This window comes from Chinchilla lanigera, unplaced genomic scaffold, assembly GCF_000276665.1.
Source record: "Chinchilla lanigera isolate Chin_1 unplaced genomic scaffold, ChiLan1.0 scaffold00040, whole genome shotgun sequence".
Lineage (NCBI taxonomy): Eukaryota > Metazoa > Chordata > Mammalia > Rodentia > Chinchillidae > Chinchilla > Chinchilla lanigera.
In genome coordinates, this window is record NW_004955441.1 from 7398887 (window position 1) to 7422526 (window position 23640).

The window sequence follows — 23640 nt, forward strand, 5'->3', positions numbered from 1 at the left end:
CTGGGGCTTCTGAGTGAGGACCTCCTCTCTGCCACAAGTGCAGGGAGGGCAGAGAGTCAGTCTGTAATGTCTGCAGGGTCCTGGGTCACCCGCTCTGCCCTCAGGAATTAGATGGGAAATAACTGGCTCTCTCCACAAGTTTCAGCTGGGAACCGTGGCGGTGGAAGTCTATTGCTTTAATTTGTGGCAAGAATAAAAGGATACCTTGCTTCCAAGTGTGTTTTCAAAATACCAAAACAAAATCTATAAATTTTTAGTGTGTTTATGTTTTGAATTGGTAAGACATTTCCACTGTTTAAAATTTGTGAGGCACAAAAGCTACACAATGAAGTTCTTCTTCCCATCCCATCCCATTCTACCAGCCTATTCCACATCCAATTTTTATCCCCAGGAAACAGATTGTGTGTGAGTGTGTGTGTGCATGTGTGTGTGTTTTTGTATATTTTTAGATTCTTTTCAATAAATTCTATGCAACCACAGTTATATATAACATTCTTTATCCTCATATTTACAAAAATGACTATTTGCTTTATATACTCCACTGTACCTTGCTCTTTTCATTTAGCATATTTCCACATTAGTGAGACACTTTCTTCTCATATTTTAGAACCTTAAATTGAGACTTACATTCCATAGCCTCTTACTACCATTATTAATCAGCAGAAACTGAGGTGCAATTGAGGCATCTGTAACATTGGGGAGCAGGAGAGCTTGGTTTGCTGTAAAGGTTAGCATTAAAAAGAAGCCAAATACTTTTCACCAAATTATAGGTATTATTATTGAGATAGCCTGAAGGCATCTCAGAAATCAGCAAGGCCCCACCCATTACACGCTCATGTGTACAAAACTGTAAAGCTTTCACTTGAGAAGAGAGCCACTGGGCCCCTACTCAAGGACTGCCTAAGGAACTGATTCCCCAGGATTTATTTCATCATGACCAGCCATCCAGACACTCAAAGGCCAAGGGGCCCTGGCTACTGCTTGAAGTGGCAGCAGATCTGGGCATCATTCATGTGGTGCTAATCTTACAGGAACATAGAATGCAAGAGTTGTGGGGTCAGGAAGGCTTCCACTTGGATTTCAGAGGAAGTCCCGGGAGGCTAGGCAGTGTGCCTCTGAGAAGGCAGTGTATAAGGTTGTGAGAGTGATGGTGAAAGTGCAGTGGAGAACCCAGAAAGTTGAAGCATGGAACACCTATAAAGGAAATTCATAGACAGTAAGCTGAGCCACCCAAAGGCAGAGGCACTAGTGCTGCAGCCAGCAGTGCCCCAGGAGTGTGCCTGTCTGAGCCCTTGCAGTACACATCACACCACAAATTCACCCAGGTGCCGGACGTGGAGCCACTGGATTTAATGTTTGTCCTGTTGTGTTTTTGTCTTGCTTTTATCTGATTTCTGTCTCTTCCCTTATTCCTCCCTTTTGGAATGGGAAGGTTTAAACTGTACCATTGTATGTTGGAAATATTTAACTTTATTTTTGATTTTTAGCTGTGAACTACAGTTCACAGCTAAAATTTGCCTTGAGTCTCACAGAAGACTTTGGACTTGGACATTTGAGCAATGTTAGGGCCATTAAGATTTCGGTGAATCTTAGAAATGGACTCAGTATATTTAGCATGATGTGATGAGCATGAGTCTTTTGGGGAGCAAGGGCAGAATGTTATGGTTTAGATCTAAAATGTTCCATAAAAATTTCATGTGTTTGGAAGGTTACTATATCATGGGGGTGGTATAATCATCATGGATGCTATGCTTATCACTTACCGCTGAATCCATCTGTAGATTCATCCCTTGATGAGTTCAGTAGCTAAATGTACTGTTAGAAGGTGGAGCCTGGTGGAAGGTGAGTCCCTGGGCATGTGATCTGTAAGGGTGCATTGTTGTCCCCTGCACTTCACTCCTCCCTCTGCATTCTGGCTTGAAAAATGAGGCTACTTTGTGGAATGGCTATTTGACCTGATTGTCATATGCATTACTTTGAAAATTTACTGTTTAATTTTTTTTCCTGAAAAGTTTTTTATTAGTATATAGAAATGTTGTAATATATTTTAAAATGTGAGTGATTTTTGTATGTTGAGTTTGCATCCTGCAACTTCACCAAATTTGAAAAAAGATTATTCAACTTTTCACAGTCAGTGTGATGCTTGTTGTGGATTTATCATACACGGACTTACTTATGTTTAAGTATACTCCCTCTATACCTAGTTTTTTGAAAGTATTTTTTTTTATCATGAAAGGATATTAAATTTTGTCAGATGTCCTTTTCTTCATCTATTGAGATGATCACATGAATTTTGTCTTTTTGCCTTGAGATTATAGTTTTGAAAACTAGATGTGGAAGGGAGAGAACAGGGATTTCTAAATTCTAAAATCTTCCTTTAAATATCAAGAAGAAACTTGGGTGTTGGAATGCTGATTTTATTGCTGCAGTAGAGAGATGCTTGAAGGGAAGCCAGTCAAAGAATTTGCCCTCTTTCCTGTTCTGATGGGGAAGAGAGAAATTGAGAGGTGCTGAAAGGTGTGGCAGTATCCAGGGTTAGGAGTGAAGGGTTAGTGATACAAGTGGTTAATGTGTGGGGAGGTTCTAGGGCCTCAGGGAATTGCTCCTGGCTTTTCACAGGATAGAAGAAAGGTAGTGTATTTTTTTTTCTACTGCTGCTATAGGATTATCACACATTTAGCAGTTTGAAAATTCCAAGTCACATTTCCGAAGGTTAGAAGTCAGAAATGGGACTCCAATCTGAGATCAAGGCATTTGTAGGGCTGTGTTCTTTTCTGGAAACTCCAGGGAGATTCCATTTTCTTATCTTTTCCAGATCACACATCAGTGATGGTGAACCTTTTAGAGGTTTCAGTGATAACAAATAACTCGCTGTAGTACACGTGCCATAGGTTCCCCACCACTGTCCCAGATGCTGCTCAAGTTTCTTGGCTTGTAGCTCCTTCCCCTCTCTCCACAGACAACACAGGTCTGGTTGATTTGCTCTTGCCTTGCATCGTTCTGACTCTGTTGCTCCGTATGCCTCCTTGGCTCTGCTTTCAGTGACATTTATGAATACTTTGGACTCAGCCAGATAATTCAGGATTTTTCCATTTTGAGATCAGCAGATTAGGAAACTTTATTTCCCCATGCCAAGTAACAGATTCACAGGTTCTAAGGATAAACACATGGGCATGTCTGCCTACTTTGGTTGGTTAGTCTGGGACAATCTATATTTGTAGTTCACTACAGTGCAAGAATGACATGGTGCTGCACAGGCAGTAGTTTTGTAGTGCTTTGGAAAGGTAGGCTTCACAGAGGCCCTGCAAGGTACAGAAAAAGCAGCCACACATTCCCCCATTCCAGGAGAGATCAGAGATGTGAAAGGAGCAGAGCCTCAGAGGGGCTTGGACAAGAAGGAAGAAGCTCCAGTGGTAAGAACTTTAGGAAAATGCGAGGCACTAGCACACCTTACTGAGCACCTGTCCCCGTGATCAAGTAAATTACCCAAGACAGACTGATTTTGTCCACAACTAGGATTTAGTTTAAAATTAAAAATATTTTTCTACCATTAGTGGAAATAAAAGTTTAAAGAGAGATGAAATTAATTTTGCACAGTGTGTATATTTTGTTCCCTTTCCCTCAATATCTACAGCAAGCTGGGCGTTTTGCTCTATTCTATCTAATCATCTATCTATCATCTTTCCATCTAACTGAGATACTCCTTCATTTGGTGTATGCCTTGCGTTTGACAGGCAAACAACTTTTTTGTCCTTAGGTAATAATTGCATTTGAAGGAAGGGGGGGCTTTGAGAGACATCTTGAAACTACTTCCTGTAATCCACCTGTGGCAGTGGATTGTGATCATTCCAGGGGTGAGCACCATCGTTCAGTACTCAGCTGTCTCATTATCATTGTCATATGTACATTACATTTTTGGGGAATAAGATGCAGATCATCTCAGCTATACAAGATGTATAATTTTTATTGTAGATTAGTATTTCCATAATTTATTCTGAAAAGTCATTTTACTTTTACTATAACAGCTTCAAGCTAATACAACTGGGAATTCATTTTTGAAAATCTATTGATTTTTAAAATACCTCTATCAATGGATTAATTGGGAAACATCTATTGTTTATTAAAATTCTGTATTTAGTATTCCAATCCAATAAGATCTTGGTTTGAAAATAAAACTATCTCTGCTAATAACATTGTATTTTCTGATGGGATTTGTGTTGCAAGTTAAACAGCTGCCTGAAATGCAATTGAATACAATTGTAGACAATGCACTAGTACAGATATAAGGAAACTAGTGTCAGATAAAAACCTTTTGAAAGTAAAGTCTTTTGTTAATAATGCATAAAAGAAATGAAGCACTTTGGTAAGTTCCAGTCGTCATGTTATAGGTTAATCATAGAACAGTAAGGGATATTTCATCAAACAACCCATTTTCAAAAGAGAACATGACCACATAGTCATTTTGAAGGAGATTTCTAATATTATTGAATGACATTTGTTGCTTTTCTCCTTTTGTGGTGGATTAACTAATGGTCAACTTATAACACCCAGATGAACTTAGTCAGCATGGTTCTGGGTGTAGAAGGCCCACCTGAGGATTGTTGCCAACAGCATAAAAGGAGAACTGGAGTAAAGATGGTGTGCTGTTGATTCTCCTGGAGAAGCTTGTCACACTGATATGAACTTGGCCTCCCCATCACTGGAGGAACTCAGGACCTCACTGTTGCTGAGGATGGCCGTGGTTCTTTTCGGGGGAGCTCTGGTCCTTACCTTGAGTGTTGTTTTCTGGCTCCAGTACAGAACCTTCATCCCGCTGGCACAGACTTCCTAGCCTGTACTGTTGCAGAAAACAGAATGGAAGACTTTGTGTGCTGAGGAGTTCAGAAAGCAACTTTTATTAACGCCCATGAGTTTTCAAATCATTGGCCCTGAGTCAGCTTTGTATGGAGTTTAAATATAGCTTGTAAGCAGGAAACACAAAGCTGGTAGCAGGTGAATACATGATTGGTTATGTACATTGAGCAAGGCAGATTTTAGCAAACTTAAAAGGAAATGTTTATCATTGTGTAAGAACATCTTGGGCACAAGGGGAGAGTGTTTGTGCAGGGCAAGCAAAGTTAAATGAGTCCTTGGACTGGGCCAGTCTTTCCCAAATGTGACGCCCTTAAAGCAAATTGGAATTAATGCATATTCTTTTCACTAAAGGAAACATAGTTACCTTGACCTGTCAGATTGTTAAAGAATAACACTGGGTTCAGACAGTCAAGGCTTAACTGAATTTAGCACACTAACTGCATGACAAAAAGCAGGAGCCTGTGGTCACAGCCCTCTAATTGATTTCTAACTTTTGCCATAATATGCCTACAAGCCTGCTATTCTAAAAGTGTGCCCTTATACCACCACTGACCTTTGGGTCTTCTCAGTGCAGATCCTTGATACAGACTTGCATGAGATGTTCTTGTGGGTTCTAGCCCTCCAGTTGGACTCGTGGAGAACATTACCATGGGATCCAGGTCTGTAGCTAGATTCTTTGGGTCTCTGGTCCATTGACATGCACTCCTCTGCATTTGACATTTTGGGTGAATATTATAAAATACTCCTATAAACTATGTGTCCTGCGCTAAATCAATTCCCTTGCAAACTCTAACTACAATGACTTTCTTCATCTTTTCTTTCTGCTAAAATACACTTCTAGTTATATTAATATTTTTTGATTACCAGGTAGAGTATGAGTCTTATTGTAGGGGCTATGGAGTTACTCTACAATGGTCCATCTGTAGTGATCTTAAACCTTTTGAGGATTAGCGATTGGTTTCCTGGTGGTTTCCATATGGCTTAAAGAATGAGGTACTTAGATCTCTTCTATGCTCGGTTCTCAGTAGGGTTTGTGTTCCTATGAGAATCTAATGCTGCTGCTGATCGGACAGGTGGTGAAGCTCAGGCAGTGTAGTGGATTGACAGTTGGTGGTCAATTTGTAAAACCCCGCTGAACTGAGTAAGTGTGCTGGGTTTGGGAGGCCCGCCTGAGCATTGTGGTCAACAGCATAAGAGGCAGAACTGGAGATGTTTAGAGGCTGTTGGTAGCTGAGAAGCTGTTGGGTGCTGTTAGAAGCTATAAGGAGCTCTTGGTTTTCTTGGAGGAGCTTGTCATGCTGGATTTCCTAATGAACTCAGCTGTTCTCATTGTCTGAGGAGCTCAGAACCTTATTACCATTGATAATGGCTTCAGTTCATTCTGGGGGAGCTCTGGTCCTCACCTTGAGCATTGCTTCCTGGCTCCAGAGGGAAAGATGGTTCACTGCTCAGTCTCCTGGAGAAGATTGTCATTTTGGCTTTCCTGATGGGAATTTAGCTTTCCTCATCATTGGAGGAGCTCGGGACCTCACTGTTGCTGAGGATGGCTGTGGTTCTTTTTTGGAAGTGTCCTAGTTCTTACTTTGAGCACTGCTTCTTGACTGCATCAAAGATCCCTCAGCCTGTTGGCACAGATCCTTTATGCTGCTGGCTTAGACTTTCTAGATTCCACCGCTTTGGACCTTCCCAGTGCAGATCTGTGAAACAGGCCTTCATGAGGCAGTGTCCTGGGCTCTAGGCCTCCAGTTGGACTCGTGGGAGGCATTGTTATGGGCTCTAGGTCTTCAGCTGGACTCATGCAGGATAATTGGATTCTCAGCTGGATTCCTTGGTCTTTAGTGTGTGGACAGATTTCCCGCACTCTGTTTGTATATGACTTGTTGGGTGACTATTATAAATAATCATAAAATATATATCTTGTATTTTATTGTTCCCCTTGCAAAACTCCAAACTATAACAGGCAGTAATGCAAAAAAACAGGGAGCAGCTGTAAATATGGAGGAAACTTTGCTCCTAAGCCATACACCTCTTGCTGTGCTACCCAGTTCCTGATGGGCCACAGACTAGTATTGGTCCATGGGAACAGGGTTTGGGATCCCTGAGTGCATGTCTTAGAAGGGGGAACAGCATGTGCAAAAGTAAGGGACAATGGGAAATGCATTACACTTGGGCAGTGTATGTAGGGGGTAATAGACCTAGTGAACATCTCCTTGGTATAACAGCTTATAAAGTACAATCCTCTATAAAATATTCTATTTAATGAGAAAAGTAGCTCAAAATATCTCCTGGTGTGTTCAACAAAGCAGAATCCTTAGAAAAATCTGGCTACTAGGGAGACTGGGTTTGAGTGGAACATAGTGACATAGATGATGACTGTTTTTCCCCTCTAAATTTTCAGATATTTTATTGACAAAGTGATATCTGAACTGACAAGCCATGAAAATGAAAAATAAAATTGTTCATCCAATAAAATAGGTTTCTAGTAGCATAAAATGCATGGCCATAAATGTATTGGTATACTAAAACCTGAAATTTATTAAAATGCTTTTCAACGTTTCTTTGAACCATTTTCTTAGCTTCAGCTAAAGGATTTGCTCTAGACAATATAGGGAAAAAAATCTTCACATATTTGGATTATAAAATTGGTTCAAGGGAAGCTGGGAGCTTAGTAGGTGGAGAAAAGGGAAATGGTAGAATGGATTGAAACTAGGTATTTTATCTGGGGTTTCAAAAAGAAAGGGTCAAGAACCAAATGAATATCATGTTTTCACCCCACTGATTAATGTAAGATGTATCTCGGGCTGATCTGGGGGATACTGATGGATAAGTGGGGCATGGCAGTAGTATTGTTATGCTTTTCGTTACTATTGGTATTATTGCAATGAGCTGTTAATTGTTTTGCAGTTTCTGGACTCTTTCCCCCATACTACACCCATTCTTCTCAAATACCAACGTTCTATATGTTACCCAGAGATCTTGGCAACATGCAGATTCTGATTCAGTCATCTTGGGTGGGGCCTGAGAGTGTATTTCTAACAAGCTGTGCAGTTAGATGTCAGTGTTGCTGGTCTTGAAATATACTTTGAGTAGCAGAGTCAAATATTGTTAGACCTCATTACCAACCCTTCCAGTCCTGCTACTTCCCTCCTCAAAAATCCCTCTATTTCTCTGAAATGTCCACCTTACCTTAAAGTAAAACAAAAACTTTATTTTGTGAGGGTCATCTTCCATAATATGGCTTCAAACTACCTTTCCAGTTACGTCTCTCATTAATTCTTGACTATGCATTGGCCAACCTGATGAAGTTTCTCGATCTTTCCTTTACCTGGAGTGTTACCAAACTGTCTTCACAGTCCACATCTTTTTAATTTTTCTTTCCTTTGCATGCTCAGCCCTAACCCTCATAGTTTGCCATTGTGCAGTTTATACTATTTATATCTTCCCTTTTGGAAGTTTAGGTTGTTAGCAAGTGAGTCTGTGTTACGTTTGAATAATTGTATCATTTGATTATGCATTATCTATTATCTAATATAGAACTTTTTCCTCAATCATTATACATCAATTGTGGCACTTCACTGTAAAAGACAAATAGTAGCAGTAGTTAGCATATTATTCAGATTTCTCACTTAATAATTGACAATTTTCTTTTCCTCATTTATAGTTACCGGGTATGAGTGTGTTTCAGTTAACATAGCTGTCTTAGCTGCTTCTAATTTATTGTCTTAAATTATTAGTGATGGATTCCAATGTATCTATAATTCTAAGCCATTCTGTGCCCTACAACTGACCACTGACCTCTTGTGCAGTAAAGTGCAATCAATCCCCCTTTCATTTATTTTTTGTTATTATATCTGTCGTGGATACTGAAAGTTGCTAGAAGTTAATCAGCTTTTAAAAAATATTTGATAATAAATGTTTGTAATGTATTGAATAATGATTATGACATTTTTACTTACAGAAAAAGAAACTTTGATTAAATTCCACGAATGTTAATTGGACGCCTACTACACACAAGTCACTGTGGGTGATATAAAAGTGAATAGCACAGAGTTCCTGCCAAACTGGAAATTTCATTCCGTGTAACCACTTGGAGCAGCTCACCAGAGCCTTTTCCTTTTTTATGTTTCCTTCATGTAAGGGTGAAAGTTAATGGTAACAGATGGAACTTTTCAATTTATTGAGCTTACAGTCTTGATAATCATCAAATGTGCTAATTCCATTTTACAGTATAAGTTGTTGCACTGCATCCAAGTCTTATTAAATAATGATTGACTCATTTTGCGCAGGTGGTAACACTGGAGAACAGGCCATAGTATTAACATGCAAATTGGGATGAAAGATCATATTTACATATGATCTTTATTCATTCATTCATTATTTTTCACATTAAAATTGTTTTAAACACCAACCAGTAGAAGTTCCTTAATCCTGTTTTTAGAATTTATTGATTTAGCCTCTGGACGTTAGATGATGAATAAAAACGAATGTTTATGAGTGATCCTATTATTTATACCATGTACAACTATAGATGTCTAGCAAATGGCTGAGACTGACCAAGCTAAAATTTCACTGTTGTTCTCATTAGTATGTGTGTGTAATACAGAATGATTATGTTCACCATGGTGAGCTGGTGTATGTACAAAACACGATAATTCATTTAGCTTCTCCTTCTCCATTTGTTGCTCTCCTTTCCACTTGCAAGAGACCCATGTCCTGGTATCTTATGATCTACCTTTTACTTTTCTCTTTAATTTATTCATACTTGTTTTTCATAGAAGAGCAACCATGCAATGTTGTGTGCATGATTCACTTCGCCTAACATGGTCTCCAGGTGCATCCATTTGTCTACATATGTCTGAAGTTTATCCTCCTACATGGCAATACTACTCCATTGAGTATAAATGTCACATTTTTTACCCATTCATTTGTTGATGGATATATGGACTGCTTCTAAGATTTAGCTATTGTGAATTGTGCTGCTACAGTATAGGTATAAACAGGTTTTAGGTATAACTATAATATGATATCTTTAACATTTTTAAGAAGACAAGCTGGAAAGGGAATAGTTAGGTTGGGTAGAATTCTTGTTTATAGCTTTTTTAGGAATCTCCATACTGATTTCCACAGTGATTCAATAGTTTACATTCCCACCAACAATGTACAAGGGTTCCTTGTTGTCCCATAGTCTTACCAGCATTTATTATTTGATTTCTTGATCATAGCCATTCTTTCTGGAGTAAGAGAGAGCCTCTGTGATGTTTTAATTTGCCTGTCTCTGATGGCCAGAGATGTTAAACAGTCTTTCATGCATTTATTGTCCATTTGCATTTCTTCTGAGCAGTTTCTGTTCATTTCAGTTGCCCATTTTTGATGAGTCTTTTATTTTGGGAGGTCCAACTTTTTGAGTTCTTTATATATTCTAGATATTAGTCCTCTGTGCAAAACAGATGACAAAGTTTTTATACCCATTCTGTCTCTTCATTCTGTTGGTTGTTTTCTTTGCTGTGCAGAAGCTTTTTAATTTGATACAAACCCAATTGTTGATTTATTGATGTTATTTCTTGTGCAATTGGGTCCTTTCAGAAAGTCTTCACTATGCTATGTCTTCTAGAGTTTTACCTGTTTTGTCTTCCAGCAAGTTAGATATTTCTGATCTTTGATTTTAATTTATCACATGGTGTAAGATATGGGTATAGACTAAATTTTCTGAATGTGGATTGCCAGTTTTCCCAAAACCATTTGCTAAAAGGCTGTTTTCCCTCCGGCATATGTGTTTGGCTCCTTTGTTAAAGATCAGGTGGCTGAATGTGTTTGGGGTTGTTTCTGCATCCTCTATTCAATTCCGTTGATCAGAATGTCTATTTTCACGTCGGTACCATGCTGTTTTTAATCACTGTAGCTTTGTTACATAACTTAAAATCCATGATTGTGATGTCTTCTGCTTGGCTCATGTTGCCTAGGATTGCTTTTGCTATTCTGGGTCTCTTTTTGTTCCATATGAATCTGAGGGTTATTTTCTCTAGTTCTGTGAAGAACGCTGTTGCTATTTTTATTGAGATTGTATAAACCCTTGCTCTCTTTTCATTTTTAAAGTATCTCTGATTATATCACCATGTGTTTGCATTTTGTTGTCAAGATCTGAGACTTTTTCCTTACATCAGTCATTCCTGCAGTTCCAGTATTCAATACAATTTTATCTCCAGGATTTCTCTTTGACACATTTTCATAGAGTCTATTTCTTTGGTAAATTTGTTATTCATGTTTTGAATAGTTTTCATCAGCTCTTCTCATTTGTTATTTGTTTATTTCATATCCACATTGATCAGTTTGCTTTTTAGCTCTGGTATCTTTTGGGTTATATCCTCTTTGGGCTTATTGAGTTTCTTTGCTTCCTCTTTAAATCTTTTCATGCAATTCAGCTCTTTGGTGTTTGACTTCCTCTCCACGGGTACCCCTTGGATCTACTTTGGGAGAGTTTGGAGTCTTTGGAGGCATTTTGTTGCCTTGTTTTTCATGCTCTCCCACCCCAGTGTGTGTGTGTTGAGGACTGTCTTCGTTTCTTTTTTCTCATTGCTGTTCCAAGGCTCTAAAAGTCAACTCTTGATTCCTGCATTTTCTCTATAATTTAATTACTCTGGTTAACACATGTAAATTGAATCATGTAATACCTTTTGTGACTAGAGCATTTTAACGCTATTTATTTTTAATATTGAAAAACTAGAAACAAGCTAATGAACAATAGAGAAATAGTTACATAAATTATAATATTTCTGTATTTGTTTTATGTGGTGGTACTGTGGATTGAATCCTTACATATGCTAGGTAAGCACTTTAACACGGAACTGTGTTCCCAGTCCTTTTAAGTTATTTTATTTTTTAAATTTTGACCAGGTCTTACTAAGTTGCCCAGGCTGGCCTTGAACTTGTAATACTCCTACCTCAGCTTCCCCAGCAGCTGGCATTACAGGTGTGTACTCATCTCTGTCATCTCTGTCTTTGTCCACTGTGCTCTCATCTCTGTCCTTTTGATAACACATCATTACTTGCTTTGTAGATAAATGTACAGGTACTGACTAGGGAAGAAGTAATAATGATTTAGATAAAGAATATAGCCTTGGGTGCATGAGGTAAATACTGGCCAGATTCTGAGTGTATTCTGAAGGTCGTGCCAGTTGTATGTGCAAGTGGACTGGATAAAGGCTTTGAGTGAAAGGTGACAGTAACTAGTGTTTGTAGCCAGTGGAAAGGAAGAGTGAAGATAGCATTTCCTGGGGTTGGAAGGATGGTGAGAGGAAAAGGTTGAGATATTCTTTTCTTATATGATCAAGAGCTGATTTTTCTTAAAACATACCAAGACAATGAACAAATATTATTCTAATAAGTAATAGAAAAGTGAACAAAGGGTTGAATAAGTATGAACAAGATAAATTCTTATGGAGTAAAATGGATAAATACTTCATGCAGTAGAAATCATACAAATTCCTGTTTAAGTGATGAGACACTGGTTTTTACCCACCAAAATGCCAAGATTTACAAAGCAGTAGAATTAAAATTTGTGTAGAAGCATTGGTCAAAGGAACATAAACTGGTCTAATATTTTAGATTATCAATATGGCAATATATTTAAAAACTCATAAAATAGAAATGTTGCTTTACTTAGCAGCATATAAATTTTTGGAAAATTTCCCTAGAAAGTTAAGAATGTTCACAAAATGTACACGGTGTTACTTACAAAGGGAAGTACCTATATGCCTAACAACTGGGGAGATTTTAAAATCGTGAATACATCTACATAGAAAACCATGTGTTGACATTATATTTCCTGACATGGGGAAATGTCACACATACAGGATGTATATTGCACTTGATCTTAGCCAAAAGGCTGAGAAGCAATTGAAGTGATCAGCTGATAAAACAAGTCATATACTAATGACAGTTTTATAAAGGAGACCAAGGAGAAATTTCAAACTCCTGGCACTAGCAACCATGGCTTAAAATACCTTTGCAAGCCTTTAGATGTGTTCATACCCTGTCAGCTTTGATATGAGAGGTTAACTAGAGCTAATTGCATGAATTACTGCATTGTGCACTTGTGTGTCTGTTATATTGGGTAACATGATGTCAGGATGACGAGAAAACTCAGTGTGACCTCCACCTTGTGTGTTACTGATAAGGTTAAAAAACACCCCTAACTCCATAACTAGATCTTTTGGGAAGCCAAATATTTACAATTAAAGTTAACAATCACCAAACTACTGATAATTTCACAGTTCTTACCTTTGGTATCCAGTAAACATTTTTCAAACAGTTTTACTTCTCTTATGGCTCCGAGTGTGTACTGCTTTTTTCCTTTCCAGCACTGCATTTAAAATTCTGTCATTAATGAAATCAGTGTGGGCAAGGGACATCTGCACCCCCACGTGTGCTGTAGCAGTTCATTGCTTATTCCCTATAGCCATGAAGGGAATCATCCTTTCACACCATCAATGGATGAATAGTGAAAAAGAAATGTAGGATCTCTACACAATGGAATATTATTCAACCATAAAGAAGAACAAAATCCTGCCATTTGCACCAACATGGGTGAACCTAGGGAACATCATGCTAAGTAAAACAAGCCAGGCACAGAACAACAAATTCCTACGTGGTCTGATTCCTATGCGGAATCTAAAACCACTGATGCTGGTATTAGGTAGCAGAATGTCGGTTACTAAACATGGGAGGAAATGGTGGAGGAGGAGGGCGGGGTAATAGTTGATCAACAGACACAAAGTTATAGTTCAACAAGGGAAATAAATTCTGACGTTCTATCATATAGCAGTGTAACTATACTTAACATCGTTAGATTATATAGTACAAAAGCCAGAAAAGAAGATTTTGAAAGCTCTCGCCACAAAGAAATGATCAATATTTGAGGGGATGAATATGCTAATTACCCTGATTTGATCAGTGCAGAGTATACCTTGTCCTATAAATACATACAATTATTATGTATCACTTACAAAGTAAATAGAACTTGGAAAAATGCTATCACAAAATTTTTAACAATCCACAGTAACTGTTCTCTATTCCAGAAGTAGGTGAAGTGTTTTAAGAAGGAAAATACCTGTGACTGTAATTATAAGAATGGTTGGTGGTTTGCCCTGCCTTAGGGAGGAAAGGAAAATATCAGGAAATCTGAAGAGCGGGGTCCTCCTGCTTCCTGAAGTGGAGTGGAGCGGGGCAGAGGGCAGCCCCAGCTGCGCAGGAAGCTTCTTGTTTTAGTGGTTTGGCTGTCAGGTTGTGTGTAAGAAGCCAAGAACCTTCCACCCACTGTTTTCATGCTTCTGGCAGCCACTGCAGTCACCAAAGGGCAGGAGAGGGGCTCGTTCTAGAGGCAGAAGACATTTTAAAGTGTGTTTAGTTGCTCAGATCCGGATGGCATTTTCTACAGGGGAAGTACACTGACTGAGCAGGTTGTATTTGTGCCACAAGATGCCACCCTTCCCTTGAAAAGGCGACTAAAATTACCAAAACACAGTGCGAGTGTTTTATGAATCTATCTTCTCCCATTGATTATAGCAAGATAGTTTTGTCTTGGATGAAGGAAGAGTAGTTGTATTTTTATTCTATAACATTTTCAGGTGCCAGGAAAGAAACCATCCCCTGGTTCATAATTTCCAAAGCTCTGTCAAACTACTATGGAAATATTACTTTCCCATTTTATCTGACAATGGATTACGATTCTGTGTGCAAGCTTTTTTACTTTGGGTTCTTAGTGATAGCCTAGCTTTTGGTATATAGTTAAGCTATTACGAAAGGCTACAAGATAACACTGTCACCATCCACCCATTTTAAGCTTCCATTTTTTCCAAGAGAGGTGTTTAGATTGTTTAGATTTCTTAGCTTCCAGCTTTTCCAGCTGATCTTTCGTGGAGGTAAAAAAATAAAAAAAAATCGATAGGGGATTTGTTTTTGCTCATTTGTTTGATAGGTTACATCCAAATTATTTTTTTAAATTAAAAAAATTAAAAACCACACTTCAGTATACATCCGTAAACACCGTCACCTGAGAGCCAAGTGGTAGGCTAGCTAAGCAAAGAGTTACTGACTTGTAAAATGGAAATCAGTGTAGTTTATAATCAAATATTCTTTCTATTTTCAATTGCAATCAATATGTATTTACTCACTATAATCCTTGAATTCATCTTTAAATATTGCTAAAATGACATGTTAAAAATTACCGAAGTACCCTTGTCTTTTGCCTTTTACCTACCCTGAATCCTCTAGTCCTGCTACATCAGTCTGCTCTGTTGCTGGCTGGTCTTCAATCACCTTTCTGCACGGGTAAGAAAAATGAAAATTGAAAAATTTTCAATTATTTCTTCTAAAGGGAAGCCATGAAGTTAGATGTGACTTTGAACAACTTATTTAACCTGTCAGTACCTCCATCTAATTTGTGAAATGAGGTACTTTATTGCCTGCCTTCCAAGTCGTCTGCTATATTTCAAGACAGTTTTTACGATGATTTCTTCCCATTAAAGATTCTGATGAGCAATGAAGGGTGTGGTTAAGGAAGAAAATATTTGAAATTTGAAGAGATGCCAATATTTATATTAAATTCTAATGTTGCTCTGATAATCCCATTTCTGCAAACTGTTCTGCCTCCTGTAGCAATGTCATGAAGTATAGCTACCAAGAGCTTGTTTTCATACAGATGCACTGATTTTTAAGGCTGACATGACAGAAACATTCATTTTTTATCTTTATGTTCTCCATTTAAGCTGTGTCCAAAAAGTCTAAGCACCTGTTACTTATCATCTGAGGAAAACAGTTCAAATTTTTATTTCTTCATAAAATCTCTATAGTCATTTCTTCACAAAATGCCATATGTGTAGGACAAAACCATTTATTCTACGCTAGTCATGTCTAGACATGCTAAGCTTCAAAGTCTCAGTCAAAGGTATTCCTGGGTGAGCTGGTCTTGGTGTGAAACATCACTAGATATGGAGAATTCCATAATGATTGTGACAAACAAGGTTCAACTTATCCTTTGTTGGTACAAAATAAAAAGATAGGGCACAAGAGTTTAAATATTTTTTTCTTCTTAAACACTACACTGTTTTTCCAGTTCTCTATTAGACATTTTTCCTCAAAGACCAGTTAAGTTTGAATTTCAGATAAAAAATAAAATTTTGGCAGGATATAAGTATGTCTCAATTATTACACACAGATAATTGTAAATTCATACTAAATTATATTAGATATATAGTAGTAAATTTTAGATATATAGTAGTGAAATTTATGTGTATGGGTATGGTATAATTTTTGAAGAAATGCAACCCTAATGAGCCCCCAAGGATAATGTAGGATGCTAAGACAGCTACTGTGCTATACACATCTTCACAAAAACAGCAATAAATCCCCAATGCCTCGAATAATGTCCTATTTATAAGTAAATATTTATATTTATAAGTAAATATTACCTAGTGATTTGATTCATGTCCAAGTGTATCCATATATGTACATGTTCTTTTAGAGTTTAAGAATTATACATCTTGTCTTATGTTCAGTATGTGTACTATTTCTATCCCTATATCTTAAAAACTTCTATACAACTTTATGTTTTTAACAAATTACTTAACATCTCCCTGTTACTAAAACTTAGATATCTTTCATGATGTTAGGGTAACCTCCTGCTGTATATAGTACTTGGTTTTGTTACACTGTCTTTCTAGAATAAATTTCTTAGAGTGAGAAGAGTGAATTGTCTGGAATTGAGCAATCAAATTATATCTGCCTAATCACTTTCAGATTTCCCTTCTTGTTCATTTTATAATGAATGAAAATGATTCTAGAATAATGCATGTGGATGCAATTGTATGTATTACTAGTTCTGGAAGTGGACAATCGCTTTATAAGAATATTTTAACTTTCTGAGAGGAAGCTATTATTTTTCACCACTGATAGTAAAATAACAGACATGGAAATGGGTTTTTTAAAATTCAGCTGAACATGAAATATTTTAGGAACCTATAACTTCTTCCAGTCATGCCTTTCCTCGCAGTGTGCACCCAGCTTCTCTGATCACCATGAGCTGCTTCTTTGATGCATGGGACTGATGTGATTGCTTCTGAAACGTGTTTTCAGTGGCTACATTATCCGAGGAAGCTGCAGTACGTATCTGCTCATAAACTTTCCATTTGCTTCTTCAATATGTTGGAGATAGGAAATAAATTTGGAAAAATTTGCCCAGATGATAAATGCACCACCCAGACCCAACTGATTACTAGTTTTATCCAGAGAGGCAAAGGAAACACTTAACAAACCAGGCAGAACTATTTTCTGTTAAGGCAGAAAAAGAAAAAGAGGGGTTAGGGAAAGGAAGTATAAAGTGATGGGCCTAGGAGGTATGCTTGTAATTTATTCTCTTTATTTGCCGCTGAATATCAATTAAGCAATTTCAAGCCAAACTTTATATATATAAGAATCCAGACTGAATTTTTCTCTAGTTGTTTTAGCTGGTTAACCTCAGCTTTATCTGTCAGAATTAAGCCACTGTTGTGAAATATATTACTCTTTTGAGTGCCCTAGGCAAGCTCGTAGGCTGATAGTACATGGTTTGGTTTAGCAAACATTTGCTGTAAGAAATTAAACTTACAAAAACATCAAATATACTATACAGAGATAAGATAGAGAAGAAAATTCTGGTTACCACGGTTGGGATGATGGAGAGGAAATGGGGAGATGCCAGTCAAAAGATATAAAGTGGAACAATATGTAGGATGAACAAGTCAAAAGATCTCACATGAGCATGAGGACTATAGTCAATAATATTGTACTGTATTTGGGATTTTTGCTAGATGAGTAGATTATAGTTGAATAGATTATAGGGAGGAAACATAGATAATTATGTGTGCTAGTCAGCTTTCTGTTGCTATAACTAATTCCCAGGATAAAGAATTTGTAAAGAAAAGCTTTACTTTGGCTCACAGTTTTGGAGGTTTCAGTTCATGATCAGTTGGCCCTGTTACTTTGGTCTATGATAGCATGTAACGGTGGAGCATGGCAGAGTAGAATCACTCATCTTATGGTCAAGAAGTGAAGGAGAGGAGTAGGAGAGGCCAGAGTCCTATTATCACTTTCATGGGGCACAACCTCAATGACCTGATGACCTGCCATGGGGCCCCACCTCTTAGAGGCTCCAGGGCCTCCCATCCTGGGGAACAAGCCTTCGACACATGGGTCTTTGTCGTTAAGTTCCAAATGATAGCACATTATGAGGCAATAGATATATTGATATATATGTTATATATATGTTGATATATATATGTTATACATGTTATATATATTCTATATCATTGTTCTATGCCTTAAGTACATACAATAAAATTTATTTAAAAAATTAAGCTTTTATGGCAACTATGAATTTAAGTCAACTGTGAAACAATATTTCAAAAGGAGAACTAATGATGGGTCTCCAGTTCCACAAAAGCCCTGCTATGCACTAAACCACCTTCTTTGGTGTCTCTGCTTGGGAAAGTTCTCCTGCGTTCTCTGCCAACCTCTATTTGGGTATTCTATCAACATTTACCAAATTGTTTTCACCAGGCCAGAAGTTCATCAGTATGTTAAGAACTGAATTCCAAATGTGACATCAAATATGAGGTGTGATAAAAAATATATGGTGAACGCCGCTGCATGCCAGGTGCCATCCGACAGAAAGGCAGGGACTTCACTATGAGAAGTGGATCAGATTTTAGTAACAGCAAATGACAAGTTTCCAGTCACTCAATGCAACGATATGACTTTTTGTTGCAAACTGCAAAAAAGTGCTACAGAAACATAGCATGTTAAAAATTGTAGTAGGTGCTGCAGTGAACATGGACACAGTTTATAAGTGGTTAGAGTGATTTTCTAATAGTTGTGAATTGGTTGAAGATGAGCAATCAAGATGTCCTTAAACACCAAAAACCCAAGACAATGTTGAAAATGTAAGTGAAATGATTCAGTCAAGCAGGCAATTGACTTCTTTTGTTTTTTTTTTTTTTGGTCTTTTTGAGACAGGCTCTCACTATGCAATTCATGCTAGTTTTGAACTCACTTTGTAGCCCAGGTTGGTCTCGAACTCGCAACTATCCTCCTGAGTGCTGGTACTGTAGGTGTGCACCACCAATTGACTATTAAGAGGATTTCCGAGGATCTGAGCATTTCTTGTGGTTTCGTTCAAAGCAGTTTAACAACAGATTTGAACACAGGTGAGTATGAAGGTTCACAGTTCTCAGTGGAAATCTCCCAGTTCTCCTTGTGTGAAAAAAGCCCATCCATCAAGATTCAACAAGAAAGTGATGTAGACTGTGTTTTTTGACCTTGATGGGTTTCGTGTGAGCCAAATTTATACACAGGAACACTACAGTGAACTCTAAATGATGTAAAGGCTCATTAGAGTGTTTAAGAAAGATATGAATAGGAAACACCCTCAGAGATGAGCAAATGGTTTTCTCTTGCTCTGTGTCACACTTTCATTCTATAAGTGCAACTGTTGTAAAAAAAAAAAAAAAACAAAACAAAACATTATGGTGTATCCTCGACCACCATATTCACTGGATCTGTCACTGTGAAACTTCTAGCTCGTCTCCAAAGTCAAAGTGACTATGATAGGCGGACATTTTGAGTTGACTCAGGACATTGAGGCAGCCATGACGGCGCAACTACAGATGTGAAAGAGGACTTCCAGGACTGCTTCAGAAAGTGACAAGAATACTGGGTATGTTCAAAGTGAGGGGGGATGTTTCCAGAGAGATTAATGGCAATGTGTCTTTTACTGTAATAATTTTTAAACATGTTAGCCCTCACCATATTTTTTATCATGCCTCATAAACTTTTTTCTTGATTTATCCTCCTCGTTTTCCAGATTCATAATATACATTATTCCTGAACCAAAACCTCACATAATATACATTAGTGCCTCAAAGACTCTGAGAAATTGTGCCTTAGAAAAAAATTTTAAATTTCATTTAACTTTTAATTTCTCAAATTTATAACAGAAGTCATTTTTACATAACTGAAATAACATTTTAAGAATCCCCATGCTCTAAAGAACAATTTATGCAAAACTCTGAGTTAAACATATATGTCAACGATAATCCCAGAGAAATAAACATATTTTGAGACATATTGGAGACATATTTTAAGGCTAATTTTTAAGGTGTTTATAAGTTCTCCTAACTTCTTCTACCCATCCCAAATTTCTCTACACCTGCTGAGCCAATTGGGGTGACTAATCTATAATTTTTTTTTTAGAGATCCGAGTCTCTGAGCAGGAAAATAAATGATAAGGGTAAAGGTTACCCAGGTTTGATATTCATTTATTTTTCTAATTAAATTCTATGGCTTTAGAATACAGAGGAGGGTAGGAAGTGCGCTGGCTGTATAGTTTATAGAGTTTAGCAGAGTTGGATTTTATCTACCGAATCATGACTTCTGAACAAAAGGAGAAGCCAAAACAAAACAGAACAAGACAGCAACAACAAAACTGGACAAGCTGTATCTTCTGGCTCTGAGAGACGATGTGGTTAGGAGAAATGTTTAAATGACTGTGAAACCTCCAAATGGAATTGCCTGGTGGGGCAGGCAGGTGACTGGCTAAGAGAACGGCTAGAAGATGCAGCTCTGCGGAGGTGGTGGTGAATTATTTTCAAGCAAAATGATTTGGAAATAATATGCATCAATTCAGATGCCTAACTGCTAATATTCAGATGGTGGAGCAACAAAGGACATTTTAGGTTTTCTAACAGTGAATATATTTGTTATTCAATTAAGTGAATAAGCATCAGTTACCTGTGATGCATTACAGTAAGAAGGAAATTTGGAATATGAAAGAAAAGTCACAGTTTCAAGGAAGGAATACTATAAATGTTTTAATAACAAGATAAAGTGAATATAGGCAAACAGTTCATATGTGGCAGGATAGTATCATTTTTTAGCAGTAGAGTAATGAGGCTGGAATTTTATTTGGGAATATTAATCCATCCGTGGTAACCAGAATGAGTTAAGCAACAGGGAGTGGGGACGTAAGAATGAACAGAAACCTTGCTTTGCAGAATGTGCAAATGATAAATTTTAGGAATTAACTTCGGCACTCAGCAAATTCTCTGCAAAGGGCAAGATGGTTACTATTTTTTGCTTTGTATGTGATTTGATCTCTGTAGCATGCAAGTAGCTATAGATTATAGGTAAAAGGGTGTAGCTGTTATTTTCAAGGAAAATTTTATTTACATATACAGATGCAGGCCTGATTTAGTAAATGAATTATAGCTGACCAATACCTAAATTGAATAAATGCAATTTCATTGCAACTGTTATTTCAGGTCAAATTAAATTATATGTATAAGTTCTTTTATGTTTGAGCTATTTCTTTCAATGGAGTATCTTTATAAGTACAAAAAGCTTGTTGGGATTTTGACTGAAAATGTACTGATTTTTAGATCAGTTGAATATTGACAATGAATAGTGAGTCTTCCAGTTTATAAAATGGGGTTTATATAGGTCTTCATTAAATTATTTCAGGGAGGTTTTCTTTCATTAGATTTATTCTCATGTATTTTATGAAGTTATAAATATAAGTTTAATAGAAATTTGATTTATTTTTAGGATGGCTTTACACCCATCAACTTTTCTTAATTCCTTTATTGGTTGCAGTTGTGGATTCATGTCAATCTTCTATATTCATAGTCATGAGATATGAAGGGGTTTTGCCTTTGTAACTTTTAATTCTATAAGTTACTTTATTTTACTAGCTAGGCCTCCTGCATACAGTTAGAAAGAAGTGGTGATAAGAGATATCCCTTTCCTCTCTTCAAATCAAAGGAAAACATACACTGTTTCTCCACCAAAAGTAATATTAGCTGCAGGAATATCAATACTTAGAAAAATTTTCAGATATCTGAATATAGGCAACTTTGAGATTTCATCATATGAACAGGACTAAATTTTACTCCAAAGACTGATGTAGCTGTTTCTTTTGTTGTCTATTTGAAATAATTTATTCTTTGATTGCTAATAAGAAAATGCAGAACATGGACAGTAAAAAATATTTTATGCTGTTTTGACCACATATGGAATAATTAGCATTAAGTGCTACATCTTATGATCACTAGTAGAGTGACTGCATAGGAAGAGGGAATTGGGATACTAAGGGGTTTACAAAGCATCTCCGATGAGGATTAACTGAAAGAAGGAGGTAGGATCAACGTCCAGTTTGTTGGGTGGAAAACAGTGAACTTGATGCCCTACTATGGTAAAAATAACATGCAGAGGAGTAAGTCACAACAAAGTAAGTTAGACTCACTATAAGGAACTCTGTTAAAATAGTTGGAACTTTCTAAGAGTGGAAGTCATGTTGTCTCTACAGCAGAGTAGCTTGTAATGTTTCTGTACAGTCCAGGTGGTGCTGATGGGATTCCTGACCCTGGGAAGGAGTTGTGTTGCATGATTCCTTTATTTCATTTTTTTTATTTTAAAAATAAAAGGAGGAAAACATTAACAGACAACCTTTTACAAAATAGCAAAAGAACAGTAGACACAATACAGAGTTACAAACAAAGTGGTAGGAAATTAACAATGCTTGTTGTATTACATATTGATATCTTCAATGTGGTTTCTCATGAAAACAGATAGAGACATGCAATATTGATCAACCAAAGACTCATTGACAGTTTCTTTCAGCAAAGAAATAGAATACAGTACAGCAACCATGTTAACTGTCCTGTATATACATACATACAAAATTTCTCCTTCTTTCCCTTCTCTTTTCCCACATCCCAATTGCCCTTTACCCTTTCTGCATGATTCCTTTATTAAGAAGGAAGTCATACTAGCTCATTCCTGGAAGCTATTTTCCTATTAAAACTGTGATTTTTATAGAAATATGTTATGGAAAATTCATTCTGATTATTCTTGCATTGGAAAGATATGTTTGAAATTTGAATTGCAGAAATGTTCAAAACGTGGTCAATTTTCCATGGAATAGTTGACATTTGATCTGTAAGACCCAGCAAGATTCTGGGGAAATGTGTACACATAAGAAAGTGATAACTCATTAAATGAAAAAATAAAAGCCATTATCATGGCTTAGAAAAAAAGAAAAGAAGCTTAATTTTGCTTCAGTCATGTGCTATTCTCCGGTTGACTCCAAGGTGGTAGTATTTCTAAGAGGCTGCCATCATTCCATGGTACCATGATGGCTAAAAGAGGCAAAAGTGCTCAATTGAAATCTCTGACACTGACTAGACTGCTGCCACATGAACTCCAGAAGCAGCAATTTCCTCATCTGTGAGAAGGAAGTAGACAGTGGTTACCTAAAACATTGTTGAAGGATTTAATGGGGAAAAGCCTTATAAAGTGCTTAGCCTGTTTCTGGGTCATAGATTGGCTCAGGAAACTGCTGCTTCCCTTGTGAACTAGATTGTCCAATAGAAATGAAAATTCTTCAGGGTAGTTATAGTAATTACTGCTCCAGGCATGTAGGGCTTAACCTCACAAAATTTGAGACAGTCCAGAGGAATAATAAAGGATTATAGAGCCATCTAATGGTCTTTTTAGGGTTTGAGTGTTACGAAACGCTACCCCACAGTCCTCAGATGACAGCTCAGATGGGCATCTTTTTCTCTGTCCCTGTCCTCCTCACCTCTGCTGAACTAGGGCTGCCAAGCTGATAACTTTCAAGCAACTCTCCAGCTGTGCGAAGAGGCAGGGACTGTCACCGGGAGTGAACGGCACACTGAAATTGAACGTGAGAAAATCATA

The 23640-nt window shown here is 37.3% G+C and overlaps 2 long non-coding RNA genes across 3 annotated transcripts in view; both read left to right on the forward strand.

The window, feature by feature from the left end:
• Positions 1–9493, forward strand: part of LOC102016638 — a 32204-nt gene extending 22711 nt beyond the window's left edge. For both annotated transcript variants that reach the window (XR_001235339.1, XR_001235340.1), the window contains one exon: positions 8813–9493. This is a non-coding gene — a long non-coding RNA (uncharacterized LOC102016638). The remainder of the gene's footprint in view (positions 1–8812) is intronic.
• Positions 9494–16693: 7200 nt separating this feature from the next.
• LOC106149272 lies at positions 16694–19559 on the forward strand. Its single transcript, XR_001235341.1, has 4 exons — positions 16694–17009; positions 18445–18827; positions 18945–19091; positions 19464–19559. It is a non-coding gene; the product is annotated as an uncharacterized LOC106149272 (long non-coding RNA).
• The last annotated feature ends 4081 nt before the right edge of the window (positions 19560–23640 follow it).